The sequence below is a fragment of the Scyliorhinus canicula genome, chromosome 2 (genome assembly GCF_902713615.1).
Source record: "Scyliorhinus canicula chromosome 2, sScyCan1.1, whole genome shotgun sequence".
Classification (NCBI taxonomy): Eukaryota; Metazoa; Chordata; class Chondrichthyes; order Carcharhiniformes; family Scyliorhinidae; genus Scyliorhinus; species Scyliorhinus canicula.
In genome coordinates this window covers 155094073-155108017 of record NC_052147.1, presented here as the reverse complement: position 1 = coordinate 155108017, position 13945 = coordinate 155094073, and the positions used below count along the sequence as shown (strand labels likewise).

Below are 13945 nucleotides of genomic sequence, written 5' to 3'. Positions count from 1 at the left end.
CATGCAACTGTACCGGGACCTATTTGTGGCCAATGTACAAGAGGAAGAATAGTCGGGGGAAGGTAGCGGGAGGGGGGGGGCTACAGGTTCGTTACGGGGGTTCGATGGCTAGCTAAGGCCCAAAACCAAACTAAATAAACATGTTGAGGGGGGGGGGGGGGGGGGGGGGGCGCAGTTACTACTACGAAGATGCTTACCTGTAAATATGTATGTTAATTTTTGCGTGTTTGTTTTTTTTCTTTTTTCTTTCTCCTAACAATTTGTAATTTGTTCAATATAAAATATGAAAACTGAATAAAAACATTTATAAAAAAAAAAAGTTGGAAAGGGTCAAGTTCGCCCTGAGGGGGTCGGTACAAGGGTTCTTTAGGAGGTGGCAGCCTTTCCTCGACTTTCTGGCTCAACGATAAGGTACTAGGTCAGCAGCAGTGGCAACCCGGGGGGGAGGGGGGGAAGGGGGGGGGGGGGTTAGGGGGATAGTGTTTAAATTAATTTGCTTATTGTTAATTTATTCTGTTGTTTGTTGGGGTTGGGGGGGATGGGGATTTGTTATATGCGTTGTTACGGGTGCCGGGGGGTGTTTATTATTATTATTGTAATTGTTATTATTGTATTGTTTTGTTGATATATATTTTTCAAAAAATTTCAATAAAATTTTTTTTTTTTTTTTAAATGTTTGTGGGAATCTGAATGAGAAAATCTATCCCGGTGTTTAATTGTGACTGGAAAACCTGAACCGACAATTAGACAAATTAAATCTTCATGGTTTTCTATGGATGATTGCCAAAGTGAATGGGTCAGATTTACACGCACTTTGTTCATCCTTACTGCAGAGAGGCGTTTCCCCCAGGAATTGTACAATTAGAAAAGGTCATCTTTATGTGATGTGTAAAGTACGGATTATAATCTAAATGTCTATGCACTAACTGGCGTCAATGGGATGGTTCTGATAGTATTAAACACACTTGATTAAATCTTAATTTATTTTTAAAAAATAAATTTAGAGTACCCAATTATTTCTTTTCCAATTAAGGGGCAATTTAGTGTGGCCAGCCCACCTAACCTGCACATCTTTGGGTTGTGGGGGTGAAACCCACGCAGACACGGGGGGAATGTGCAAACCCCACACAGTGACCCAAGGCCAGGATTCGAACCCGGGTCCTTAGCGCCGTAGGCAGTAATGGTAACCACTGTGCCGCGTGCCGCCCCCCCTTAATTTATATTCTTGTCCTTCATTAGTGAGTGTTTTGCTGGTTAATTTTTCTGAGGAAAGGTTTGCTCACATTCTTCAATCCGACAATACTGAACTCCCATGTTGCTGATGTGGTGGGTAGCGGCCTGAAGCCTGCGGTTGACTGAGATTGAATAATGAACGACAGTGAATATTCTTTTGTTAATTCAGTGCTTTCCCAAACGTTTTCTCAGTGTGACCCTGGGTGGGATTCTCCGATCCTGCTGCAGTGAATGGGAGATTTGGCTGAGCACCAAATTCTCCATCCTCGCTAGCAGTGGAAGCGAGGCAGACTCGCAACGGAGAATCCCAGTCCCTATTTTAATGCACAGATTTTGCCTGATCCCAGAGTAAAAATTTTGGGATGGGGATGGACGGAATACCAAAGAGGAAGAATGGCGGGGGGAGGTGCAGATGTTGAGGTGGTCTTGATTTGATGGGCAGGGTTGGAGGTGTTAGTTGGGCGTAGTCGCTAGTGTCGATAGAACAGAGTTTTCTTAAACAATGCAAAAATCTACCTTTCCACAGACCATTTTTGCAGCAGAAACCACCTCAGTTATGTCTGTTAGGCCACACCCACCATCAGAAAAGAAAACCAAATTTAACAGGATGGTCACAGATTTTCACATTCAGCCCGAGTTCCACAGCAACCATTGCTACCTCACCGAAATCTCGCCACGCGACCCCACTCATAATAATAATAGCTTATTGTCACAAATAGTCTTCAATGAAGTTACTGTGAAAAGCCCCTAGTCGCCACATTCTGTTCGGGGAGGCCAGTACGGGAATTTATGGGAATTGAACCCGCGCTGCTGCCATAGTTCTGCATTGCAAGCCAGCTATTTAGCCCACTGTGCTAATTGGGAAGCCGTGGTTTACTTACTAACTCTTAGAAATTAAGAAGTATTTATGGTGACTTTCTCGAGGATCGTACATTAGATGGATGCAACCAATGATAGGAAACATGGGGCGCGATTCTCCGCTCCCCACGCCGGGTGGGAGAATCGCGGGAGGGCCGGGCGACTCATTTCACGCCCCACTGGCGCCCCCGCGATTCTCCCACCCCCGCTCGGAAGAATCGGCGCTCGCCGTTTTTCACGGCAACCGGCGATTCTCTGACCCGGATGGGCCGAGCGGCCTGCCGTTCGCGACAGTTTCACGACGGCGGCAACCACACCTGGTTGCTGCCGTCGTGAACATGGGTGCCAAAGACCCGTTTGAAGCTTGTGGCGGGCGGAGAGGGGAGTGAGCACCACGGCCGTGCTCGTGAGGGAACTGGCCCGCGATCGGTGCCCACCGATCGTCGGGCCGGTGTCTCAAAGCGACGCACTCTTTCCCCTCCGCCGTCCCACAAGATCAAGCCACCACATCTTGCGGGGCAGCTGAGGGGAAGACGGCCACCGCGCATGCGCGGGTTTGAGCCGTCAGCCGTCGTGATGTCAGCCGCGCATGCGCGGGTTGGAGCCTGCACGCCGCCGAGAATAACGGAGCGCCGCTCCAGCCCCCCTAGTGGGGGTGAATACGGTGAGAGGAGCGGCCTCCGAGGCCGTCGTGAAACTCGGCCGAGTTCACCACGGCCTTCCCGATTTTTCCCGGGTGCGGAGAATTCTGTGCATGGTACATGGCCCATGGAAATGACAAGATTGCAAGCCCAAATTCAGTGGGTCTTTTTGTTCTTTGCATAAAACCACAGAACGTTTATCCTTTCCTTGGATTGAGCCGTGGTGGAAAGGCTTGAGCGTTATATTGATCCTGAGAACAATGCCATTGGGAGTCTTCAACTTGGGGCAGCACGGTAGCATGGTGGTTAGCACAAATGCTTCACAGCTCCAGGGTCCCAGGTTCGATTCCCGGCTGGGTCACTGTCTGTGTGGAGTCTGCACGTCCTCCCCGTGTGTGTGTGGGTTTCCTCCGGGTGCTCCGGTTTCCTACCACAGTCCAAAGATGTGCGGGTTAGGTGGATTGGCCATGCTAAATTACCCTTAGTGTCCTAAAAAGTAAGGTTAAGGGTTATTGGGTTACGGGTATAAGGTGGATACGTGGGTTTGAGTAGCGTGATCATTGCTCGGCACAGCATCGAGGGCCGAAGGGCCTGTTCTGTGCTGTACTGTTCTATGTTCTATGTTCTTAGCAGGATCACCCATAATGATAAAGTCAGAGGGGAGGAAGCAGACAAGTCCTGAAAGGCGGAAAGGCGGATACTCGTACGGTATCAACGGCTGTGATGGCGGATGAAGGTTGCAGCAGCAGGGAGATTCCCAGTTGTCGATGTTCCGTTTGCCACTGGAACTGAACCAACTCTCTGTCAAGAACAGTTGGCGTGGGCAGCATGTAAGGCAGCAGTGCTAACCACTATGCCGCTGTGCCGCCCCCATCATTCCAGGTGAGGTGCCACTTTTGCTGTCGTGGAAGTCCACAAATTCTGCCCTAGCGTCAACACTTAGTCTCAAGAACGGAGAATCCTGCCAACTGTTCTTTTTTTAAATTTGGTGTACCCAATTCATTTTTTTCCAATTCAGGGGCAATTTGGTGTGGTCAATCCACCTACCTTGCACATCTTTGGGTTGTGGGAGTGAAACCCACACAAACACGGGGAGAATGTGCAAATTCCACACGGAAAGTGACCCAGAGCCAGGATTGAACCTGGGACCTCAGCGCCGTGAGGCAGCAGAGCTAACCATTGCGTCACTTTGCTGCCCACGCCAACTTTTCTTGACAGAGGGTAGTTTGCACTTTCTCCCTGTATCTGCGGCGTTTCCTCCGGGTGCTCCTGTTTCCTCCCACAATCCAAATTTGTGGAAGTTAGATGGATTGGCCATGCTAAATTTACCCTTAGTGTCCAAAAGGTTAGGTCGAGTTACTGGGTTATGGGGATAGGGTGGAGGCGTGGGCTTGGGGAGGGTGCTCTTTCCAAGGGCCGGTGCAGGCCCGATGGGCTGAATGGCCTCATTCTGTACTGTAAATTCTATGATTCTAAATTCTATGATTCAGCGATTGCTGAGGGTCTAGCACCAGCACCATATGGAACACATCAATTCCAATGGGATACGGTGCGAGAATTGCCGGGTTCATGATTGATGCTCGTGAGACTGACAAGCTGCAGCCGCATATCCATATGTCACTCCCCACACACACTCATCCCAGCCAGCAAGATGGTACTGCTTGTGCTGGAGCGCGCCCATCCCACTGATGGGTCGGCTGGGGCAACACCCTGGGGGGACACCCATACAACATGTGGCCCTATGTTCACAGTGGGCAGTCAGCGGCATGCGCAGCTGCATGGCTGCCTTGCAGGCTGCGGCAGTGGTGTTCTGTGCCCGTTCACCCTGACCCCACAGCCCACCTCCTGGCCACTTCCCGCTACTCCAGCTTGCGGAAGCCCCCCAGCCAGCGGCACGACTGTCAGCACACTATGGCGATATTGGACACCCTCCCTCAGCAACCACGGCACCTGTTTCGCAATTTTTAAACTCATGAGTGAACCTCACCATCGGGAATTGGCCCCAATGGAGATAGAGAATCGCGGAGGCTCCAGAGAATACTAGGGCGGGCCTGCTAATGATATGCCAACGGCGTTTACTGTATGCGCAGAGTGGAACTTATTGACGCTGCTGTCGAGGCGCTGGGGAATTGCGATTCGATGTGAAACGGGCGCTTGCCACGATTTTGGTGTCAAAATCCATTCTCCACCCAATCGCGTTTCCTAATTCTGGCGCCAACTGACTGAGAATCCCGCCCAGTGTGTCTGCTGCTGTGCAACGGCAATCCCACGTGAAAATATGTTCCGCTCCAGATGTCTACCTAGGAGGAAAGCAGCACACCCCCAGCCAGATAAGCCCTGCAGCAATCGGCGAGAAGTGATGGAGACAGGACCGTGAGATTTGGAAGCCCCTTGCTTCGGACTGACACACAGGCAGTGGTGGAGTTTGATTCAATCGTCTTTTGCTCTTGGAATAGGAACAGGAGAGCATTTCACAGCTCTCTTCACAACTGAGAAGCCCTCTTCAGGATCTACTCTGCTCACCCAACATGGGGAAAGGGCTCGAAGAGGTGCCCTGAAAATAGTCACTTCTGTCTTCACATCCACACCCAGTCGGCTCACCTATCTGCGGTCAGGAAATCAAAGTTAAACTGAATTTCAAAACCTGGAATGCACGAACCCTCATGGATAATGAGCAAAACAATCAGCTGGAATGGAGAACTTCTCTCGTTGCCCATGAACTCAGGCACTGCAACATTAATATCACTGCCCTGCAAGAGACCTGAAGAGCAGGCAATGGGGAGCTGAGGGAAGATGGCGGTGGCGACCCCATCTTCTGGAGAGGAAAACCCGAGGATCTGTCAGGATGCATGGAATTGGCTTTGCCATCAAGAATAAACTTGTTAACTGACTCTCGGAGCTCCCTGTTTTAAATAAGCGCCTTATGACCCTCCATCTATAACTTGCCAAGAACCAGCAGGTAGTGGTCTTGAGTTCCTATGCCCCAATCCTTGATGCCAATGATGAGTCCAAAGAAAGTTTCTACTCCACCCAGGAAACCATGGGCTGGATTCTCCGCCGGCAGGATTCTCTGTTTTGCCGGCAACCCAGGGGTTTCCTGGCGGCGTGGGGCTGCCCCACAATGGGAAACCCCGTTGACCGGCCGGCCTAATGGAGAATCCCGCCGGCAGGTCGAGGCAGAAATGTGGTGCAGCAGGGCAGAGAATCCAGCCCCAGATTCCCCAACATTCCTAAGGAAGATAAGATCGTCCTCCTTGGGGACTTCAATACCAGGGTTGGACAGGACTCTCAACTCTGGAAAGAAACCATCAGAAAGAAAGGACTTTGGAATTACAACTCCAATTGGGTTCTCCTGCTCACCAAATATGGAGAACACCAGCTTGTCATCACTAACACTCTGTTCTGCCAAAAGACAAGTTCAAGACTTCCTGCAGACATCTACAATCAAAGCACCAGCACATGATTGACTGTGTCATCGTCCAATATCGAGCCCAAAAGGATACCCTAATCACCAAAGCAATGACCAATGGAGATGACTGTTGTACAAAACTCTTGTCAGTGTATGTGTAGATTCAGTGTGGCACACATGCATTTCCTGGGTAGCCTTGGCTATTCAGCTGCAGCACCCATGTTGCTGTCAGTTCTAGGGCTGTGGAATCGGATTAAAATCTGGATGTGGAGCCTTTCATCAGCAGTGTGACTTTGCACAGATGTCCATGTTTATTTGTTTTTTCTGCTTTTCAACAAGTATTTGTTAAATTGTTTCCAGAATCAGATTTGAAATGGATTTTGATTTTAGTGAAGAACAGAAGGCAAGGAATCTGGAAGCAGTGTTTTAACTAGAGTGCAAATTTATATTGCAGTACACAGTCAGGTTAGTACAGAAATTATATGCCAGAAAATGAATATTTATTTTAAACAAATTACTTTGTTTTTTTTAATATTAGTATAACTGTTATAGAAATTGTCCAAAATACTTTAAAGCTGAAGGGTTTAAGAACATTTAGGTTTCCAATATATTGCTGCTAAATATTAACATTAGTCTTATTACTTCAAATTCCAAGAATAAATTCTAATTCACGTTTTATAAATCCAAATGCAAAATTTAAAATTATCTACTGTCGTTGAAAGCTGTTTGGGACAGTTTCCATTTAAGAAAGCTATACAGATGCAAAAGAAGCAAATTATTTGCAGTGATATCTTCTTTCTTTGATCTCCATGGAAAGATCTTTGCTGATGAATTCAGGGTCATTGGTAGCACAAGTACCAGATTGTCTCAGTTTTCAATTGAAAATGAAAAATGAAAATGAAAATCGCTTATTGTCACGAGTAGGCTTCAATGAAGTTACTGTGAAAAGCCCCTAATCGCCACATTCCGGCGCCTGTTCGGGGAGGCTGGTACGGGAATCGAACCGTGCTGCTGGCCTGCCTTGGTCTACTTTAAAAGCCAGCAATTTAGCCCAGTGTGCTAAACCAGCCCCAATTGTGGACCAAAGAGGGGATTTAACTGGGACCGGATTGCAATCTGCCAGAAAGGCAGCAGCAAACAGCACGTGTCACCAGTATAGTGTTCATAACACCCCTATTGGGTCCTTTAGGAATGAACCAGGACACCACACCACCTATGGGGCAGCACGGTAGCATGGTGGTTAGCATAAATGCTTCACAGCTCCAGGGTCCCAGGTTTGGTTCCCGGCTGGGTCACTGTCTGTGCGGAGTCTGCACATCCTCCCCGTGTGTGCGTGGGTTTCCTCCGGGCGCTCCGGTTTCCTCCCACAGTCCAAAGATGTGCGGGTTAGGTGGATTGGCCATGCTAAAGTGCCCGTAGTGTCCTTAAAAGTAAGGTTAAAGGGGGGGGGGGGGTTGTTGGGTTACGGGTATGGGGTGGATACGTGAGTTTGAGTAGGGTGATCATTGCTCGGCACAACATTGAGGGCCGAAGGGCCTGTTCTGTGCTGTACTGTTCTATGTTCTATGACATCCCAGAAGACAGTGAGGACGATGATGGGCACAGTCAGGCCACTGTAACCCATGGTGCAGGCGTATGTCATTGGTCCTGATAACCAATTCTAACCTAATTAGAAAAGGCATTAGGAAATTGGCCTTATACACGGCGGGAGCAGTGGCCAGGGGTCTGTCGGGAAGGTAAGTTTCCCTATTTAAAAACTTACCTTGCAGGAGAAGCGGCCTTCAGTTTTTGTTTTTTTTTGTTTCAGAGCTGCAGGAAGCCGGAAGTCGGCCGTTGGGATTTCTGGAAAAGTTTGTTAGTACCTGTATGTAAGTTGGGTGGTTGCTAAACCCGAGACACTACACTTGTAGTGTCCCCTACCCTTCCACCTCCTCTAACCTAAGGGGTTGAGTGAATATCCGGTAAGCTCTTCCTTTCTTTTTCTTGTTTTTTATCTAGAGGGGATGGCAGGGAAGGCAGTGCAATGTTCCTCTTGTAGAATGTTTGAGGTGAGGGATGCCGTCAGTGTCCCTGCTGATTTCACCTGTGGGAAGTGCACACATCTCCAGCTCATCAGAAACCACGTTAGGGAACTGGAGCTGGAGTTGGATGAATTTCGGATCTTTCGGGCGGCAGAGGTAGTCATAGATAGAAGCTTCAGGAATGTTGTTACTCCTGGGAATGAAGCTAGATGGGTGACAGTGAGAGGGGCTGGGAGGAAGCAGTCAGTACAGGGATCCCCTGTGGTCGTTCCCCATAGTAACAAGTATACCGCTTTGGATACTGGTGGGGGGGAGGATTTACCAGGTGTAAGCCATGAGGTACAGGTTTCTGGCACAGAGTCTGTCCCTGTTGTTCAGAAGGGAAGGGGGGAGAGGAGTAGAACATTAGTCATTGGAGCCTCCATATTTAGGGGGATAGATAGGAGATTCTGTGGGAACGAGAGAGACTCACGGTTGGTGTGTTGCCTCCCAGGTGCCCGGGTCTGCGATGTCTCGGATCGTGTTTTCAGGATCCTTAAGAGGGAGGGGGAGCAGCCCCAAGTCGTGGTCCACATAGGCACCAACGACATAGGTAGGAAAAGGGATAGGGATGTAAGGCAGGAATTCAGAGAGCCAGGGTGGAAACTTAGATCTAGAATAAACAGAGTTATTATCTCTGGGTTGTTACCAGTGCCACGTGCTAGCGAGACGAGGAATAGGGAGAGAGAGCAGTTGAATACGTGGCGACAGGGATGGTGCAGGAGGGAGGGTTTCAGATACCTGGATAACTAGGGCTCATTCTGAGGTAGGTGGGACCTCTACAAACGGGATGATCTAGACCTGGACCAGAGGGGTACCAATATCCTGGTGGGGAAATTTGCTAATGCTCTTCGGGAGGGTTTAAACTAAATTCAGCAGGGGTTTGGAAACATGAATTGTAGCTCCAGTATACAGGAGGTTGAGAGTAATGAGGTCATGAGTAAAGTTTCAAAGTTGCAGGAGTGTATCGGCAGGCAGGAAGGTGGTTTAAAGTGTGTCTACTTCAACGCCAGGAGCATCCGGAATAAGGTGGGTGAACCTGCGGCATGGGTTGGTACCTGGGACTTCGATGTTGTGGCCATTTCGGAGACATGGATAGAGCAGGGCGAGGAATGGTTGTTGCAGGTTCCGGGGTTTAGATATTTCAGTAAGCTCAGGGAAGGTGATAAAAGGGGGGGAGGGTTGGCATTGTTAGTCAAGGACAGTTTTACGGTGGCAGAAAGGATGTTTGATGAGGACTCGTCTACTGAGATAGTATGGACTGATGTTAGAAACAGGAAAGGAGAGGTCATCCTGTTGGGAGTTTTCTATAGGCCTCCGAAAAGTTCCAGAGATGTAGAGGAAAGGATTGCAAAGATGATTCTGGATAGGAGCGAAAGTAACAGGGTAGTTGTTATGGGGGACTTAAACTTTTCAAATATTGACTGGAAACGCTATAGTTCGAGTACTTTAGATGGGTCTGTTTTTGTCCAATGTGTGCAGGAGGGTTTCCTGACACAGTATGTAGATAGGCCAATGAGAGGCGAGGCCACATTGGATTTGGCACTGGGTAATGAACCAGGACAGGTGTTAGATTTGGAGGTAGGTGAGCACTTTGGTGATAGTGACCACAATTCAGTTACATTTACTTTAGTGATGGAAAGGGATAGGTATATATTGCAGGGCAAGAGTTATAGCTGGGGGGGAAAGGCAATTATGATGCGATCAGACAAGACTTAGGATGCATAGGATGGGGAGGGAAACTGCAGGGGATGGGCACAATTGAAATGTGGAGCTTGTTCAAGGAACAGCTACTGCATGTCCTTGATAAGTATGTACCCGTCAGGCAGGGAGGAAGTGGTCGAGCGACGGAACCGTGGTTTACTAAAGTAGTTGAATCACTTGTCAAGAGGAAGAAGGAGGCTTATGTAAAGATGAGACGTGAAGGTTCAGTTCGGGCGCTCGAGAGTTACAAGTTATCTAGGAAGGATCTAAAGAGAGAGCTAAGAAGAGCCAGGAGGGGACATGAGAAGTCTTTGGCAGGTAGAGTTCCCCATGGTAGGCTACTGCAGAAAATACGGAGGCATGGGACTCAGGGTGATTGGATCAGTTTGGATCAGAAATTGACTCGCTGCAAGAAGACAAAGGGTGGTGATTGATGGGAAATGTTCAGCATGGAGTTCAATTACTAGTGGTGTACCACAAGGATCTGTTTTGGGGCCACTGCTGATTGTCATTTTTATAAATGACCTGGAGTAGGGCGTAGAAGGATGGGTGAGTAAATTTGCAGATGACACTAAAGTCAGTGGAGTTGTGGACAGTGCAGAAGGATGTTGCAGGTTACAGAGGGGCATAGATAAGCTGCAGAGCTGGGCTGACAGGTGGCAAATGGAGTTTAATGCAGAAAAGTGTGAGGTGATTCATTTTGGAAGGAATAACAGGAAGACAGAGTACTGGACTAATGGCAAGATTCTTGGTAGTGTGGATGAGCAGAGTGATCTCGGTGTCCATGTACATAGATCCCTGAAAGTTGCCACCCAGGTTGATAGGAATGTTAAGAAGGCGTACGGTGGTGTGGGCGCGCAGGGCGTCCGCAGCGCGAAGAGCTCCCGCCGGTGGCCGTGAGGCGTGGCAATTTCGGGGAAATCTCCGAGTTTCAACGCACCCCCCGACTACCGTCGGCCTTTAGGGCTGTCGCGAGCAGCCAGCGGGGCTGGTTTAAAAACCGGTGAAGAACCCCGCGCGGGTGTTGGGTCGGCGGGGGCTGAGGTCCTGGGCCCAGCGCAGTGTCGGGGCCAGAGCAGCAGGGGCGGAGCTACGAGGAGGCCGAGGAGGCAGGCCCAAGTCCAGGACACCATGTAAGTGCGGTGTCCCACAACGGATAGCTCCCACCAGGAAGAAAGAAGACTGGAATCTGGTCCCAGGGGAGTTCTGGATGAATACAGAGGGGAAAAGAAGAAAGCTGGAAGATTTAAAGAAATTTAAAGAAGTTTGGTGAAGTTTTTTTTCCCTCCCCTTTGTCTTTAAAAAAAAGATTAATTTAGATTGATGAAGGACAGAAGGGTGGAGGGAGAGAGAGGAGAAGAGAAAGAAAGTGAAAAACAATAAGCTGCTAAAGGATGCGAAAAGCAGCGTCGAAGAAAGGAGGAAACGCAGAGTCGCCGCTGAAGGAGAAGACAAATAAAAGTGGTGATAGGATGCTGGAAGCCGAACTGCAAAGCGGGGCTGCACTATTTACGGTGTAGAAGATAACCAAGGAGATGGCGGGGGAGCTGGAAAAACAGTTTGCGAGGCACATGGAGGCCTGGAAAAAGGAGACAGCGGCCGCATTGAAGTTACTGGTGGAGGAGGCCATCGCCCCGATAATTGCCCCGTTGAAGGTGACGGTGGCAAAGGCATTGGCCGAGGTGAGAGAGCAGGGCGAGAAGATGAAAGAAGTGGAGGAAGCCATGTCACGACACAGCGACCAGGTCACCTCGATGGGAGATGAGTTGCGGAGGGCTGTGGATATTAATAGAGGTCTCCGAGCAAAGCTGGAAGACTTGGAAAACCGCTCACGGTGGCATAATTTGAGAATTGTGGGCTTGCCCGAAGGGACAGAGGGCCCAAGGCCAACACAATACTCCGCTAAGAAGTTGGCGCACCCGCACTAGCTAGCTAAAGTCAGTCAGCTAGTGAACTCCGTTCACAATCGCCAGGCAGGAATGTTCCCTTCCAGTCGGGGAACACTTCAGCAGTCAAGGGGATTCAGCCTCTGATCTCCGGGTAAGCGTTCTCCAAGGCAGCCTTCAGGACACGCGACAACGTAAAATTGCCGAGCAAAAACTTATAGCTAAGTTCCGCACGCATGAGTGCGGCCTCAACCGGGATCTTGGATTCATGTCGCATTACATTCACCCCCCACCATCTGGCCTGGACTTGCAAAATCCTACCAACTGTTCTGGCCTGAGACAATTCACACCTCTTTAACCTGTGATTATCCCTCTCTCTGGATCTGTAATGATTTGATTACCTGCAAATGCTCGCATTCCAAGCATTGTCCAGCATCTCTGACTTTGTCTATATAAATGTTTCTGGAACATACCTCTCCATTCACCTGAGGAAGGAGCAGTGCTCCGAAAGCTCGTGTTTGAAACAAACCTGTTGGACTTGAACCTGGTGTTGTAAGACTCCTTACTGTTCTCGTTTATATGTGGAGGGAAGGTGGCCAGAGTGAGGAAGGTGCTGCTACAGAGGGGAAGGCAGGCAGGGGGTTTGGGTCTCCCGAACCTGATGTACTACTACTGGGCAGCGAATGTGGAGAAGGTGCGGGGCTGGGTCAGAGGGGTTGATTCCCAGTGAGTCAGAATGGAGGAGAGTTTGTGCAGGGGGTCGGGGCTGAAGGCACTAGCAACAGCGCCGCTCCGATAGCTCCGAGGAAATACTCAGGGAGTCCAGTAATAATACCTTCATTGAAAATCTGGAGGCAGTTTCGCCAACGCTTCAGATTGGGGGCAGGGTCGAGGGAAATGCCGATCCGGGAGAACCACAGATTTGAGCCAGGGAGGTGGGATGGAAGCTTTCGGAAATGGGAAGAGAAGGGGATTAAGACTCATAAAGATTTGTTTCCTCAGGGTCGATTTGCAGGATTGAGGGAACTGGAAGCGAAGTATGGGCTGGAGCAGGGAGAAGTGTTTAGGTATATGTAGGTTCGGGACTTTGCCAGCAAGGAGATACAGAGCTTCCCGGAGGAACCGGCCTCCACGTTGTTGGAGGAGGTGCTGACGGCAAGGGGACTGGAGAAGGGGACAGTGTCAGCGGTTTACGGAGCTATTTTGGAAGAGGTGAAGGCACCACTGGAGGGGATCAAAGCAAAGTAGGAGGAAGAGTTGGGAGAGGTTATAGAGGAGGGGGTCTGGTGTGAGGTGCCCCGGAGAGTGACTGCCTCCACCTCGTGTGCGAGGTTGGGGCTGATACAGCTGAAGGTGGTGTACAGGGCACACCTCACGAGGGCGAGGATGAGCCGATTCTTTGAAGGGGTAGAAGATGTGTGTGAACGTTGCGGGGGGGGGGGGGGGGGGGGGCGCTATTCACATTCATATGTTTTGGTCCTGTCTAAAGCTTGGGGCGTACTGGAAGGAGGTTTTTAGGGTAATTTCCAAGGTGGTGCATGTGAAGCTGGACCCGGGTCCCCGGGACGCCATATTCGGGGTGTCGGACCAGCCAGGGTTGGAAACGGGTGCGGAGGCAGATATCGCCTCGTTGATCGCCCGAAAGTGGATCCTGCTGGGATGGAGAGCGGCCTCTCCACCCTGTGCCCTGGTGTGGCGAGGGGACCTGTTGGAATACTTGACCCTTGAGAAGGTTAAGTTCGAACTGAGGGGAAGCTCGGAGGGGTTCTACAAGTCATGGGCACTATCTATTATGCACTTTCAAGAACTGGATAACATCGAACATTATTTAGGGGGGGAAGGGTGGGTGGGGTGCAGGGGGAGGGGGGCTGTGTATGTTGAAGGTGGCAATGGGTAATCCCTGATTCCTTTTTTTTCTTTGTCATTTGTTTATTTTAACATGCGGGCTGATGTCTGAGCATGGTGGGAGGATGGGAACGTTGTTACTGTTATGGGGTTTGAGATACTTGTTGCTGGTTATTGATTGTTGTTGGGTGTAAATTTGGGAGAAAAATTGTGAAAAAGGAGGAGAATAAAAATATTTTTTTTAAAAAGAAGGCGTACGGTGTGTTAGCTTTTATTCGTAGAGGGATTGAGTTTCAGAGCCATGAGGTC

The 13945-nt window shown here is 49.6% G+C and overlaps 1 pseudogene; it reads right to left on the bottom strand.

The window, feature by feature from the left end:
• Positions 1 to 6980: 6980 nt before the first annotated feature.
• On the bottom strand, positions 6981 to 7765 carry LOC119962416 (annotated as a pseudogene).
• Between the last annotated feature and the right edge of the window lie 6180 nt (positions 7766 to 13945).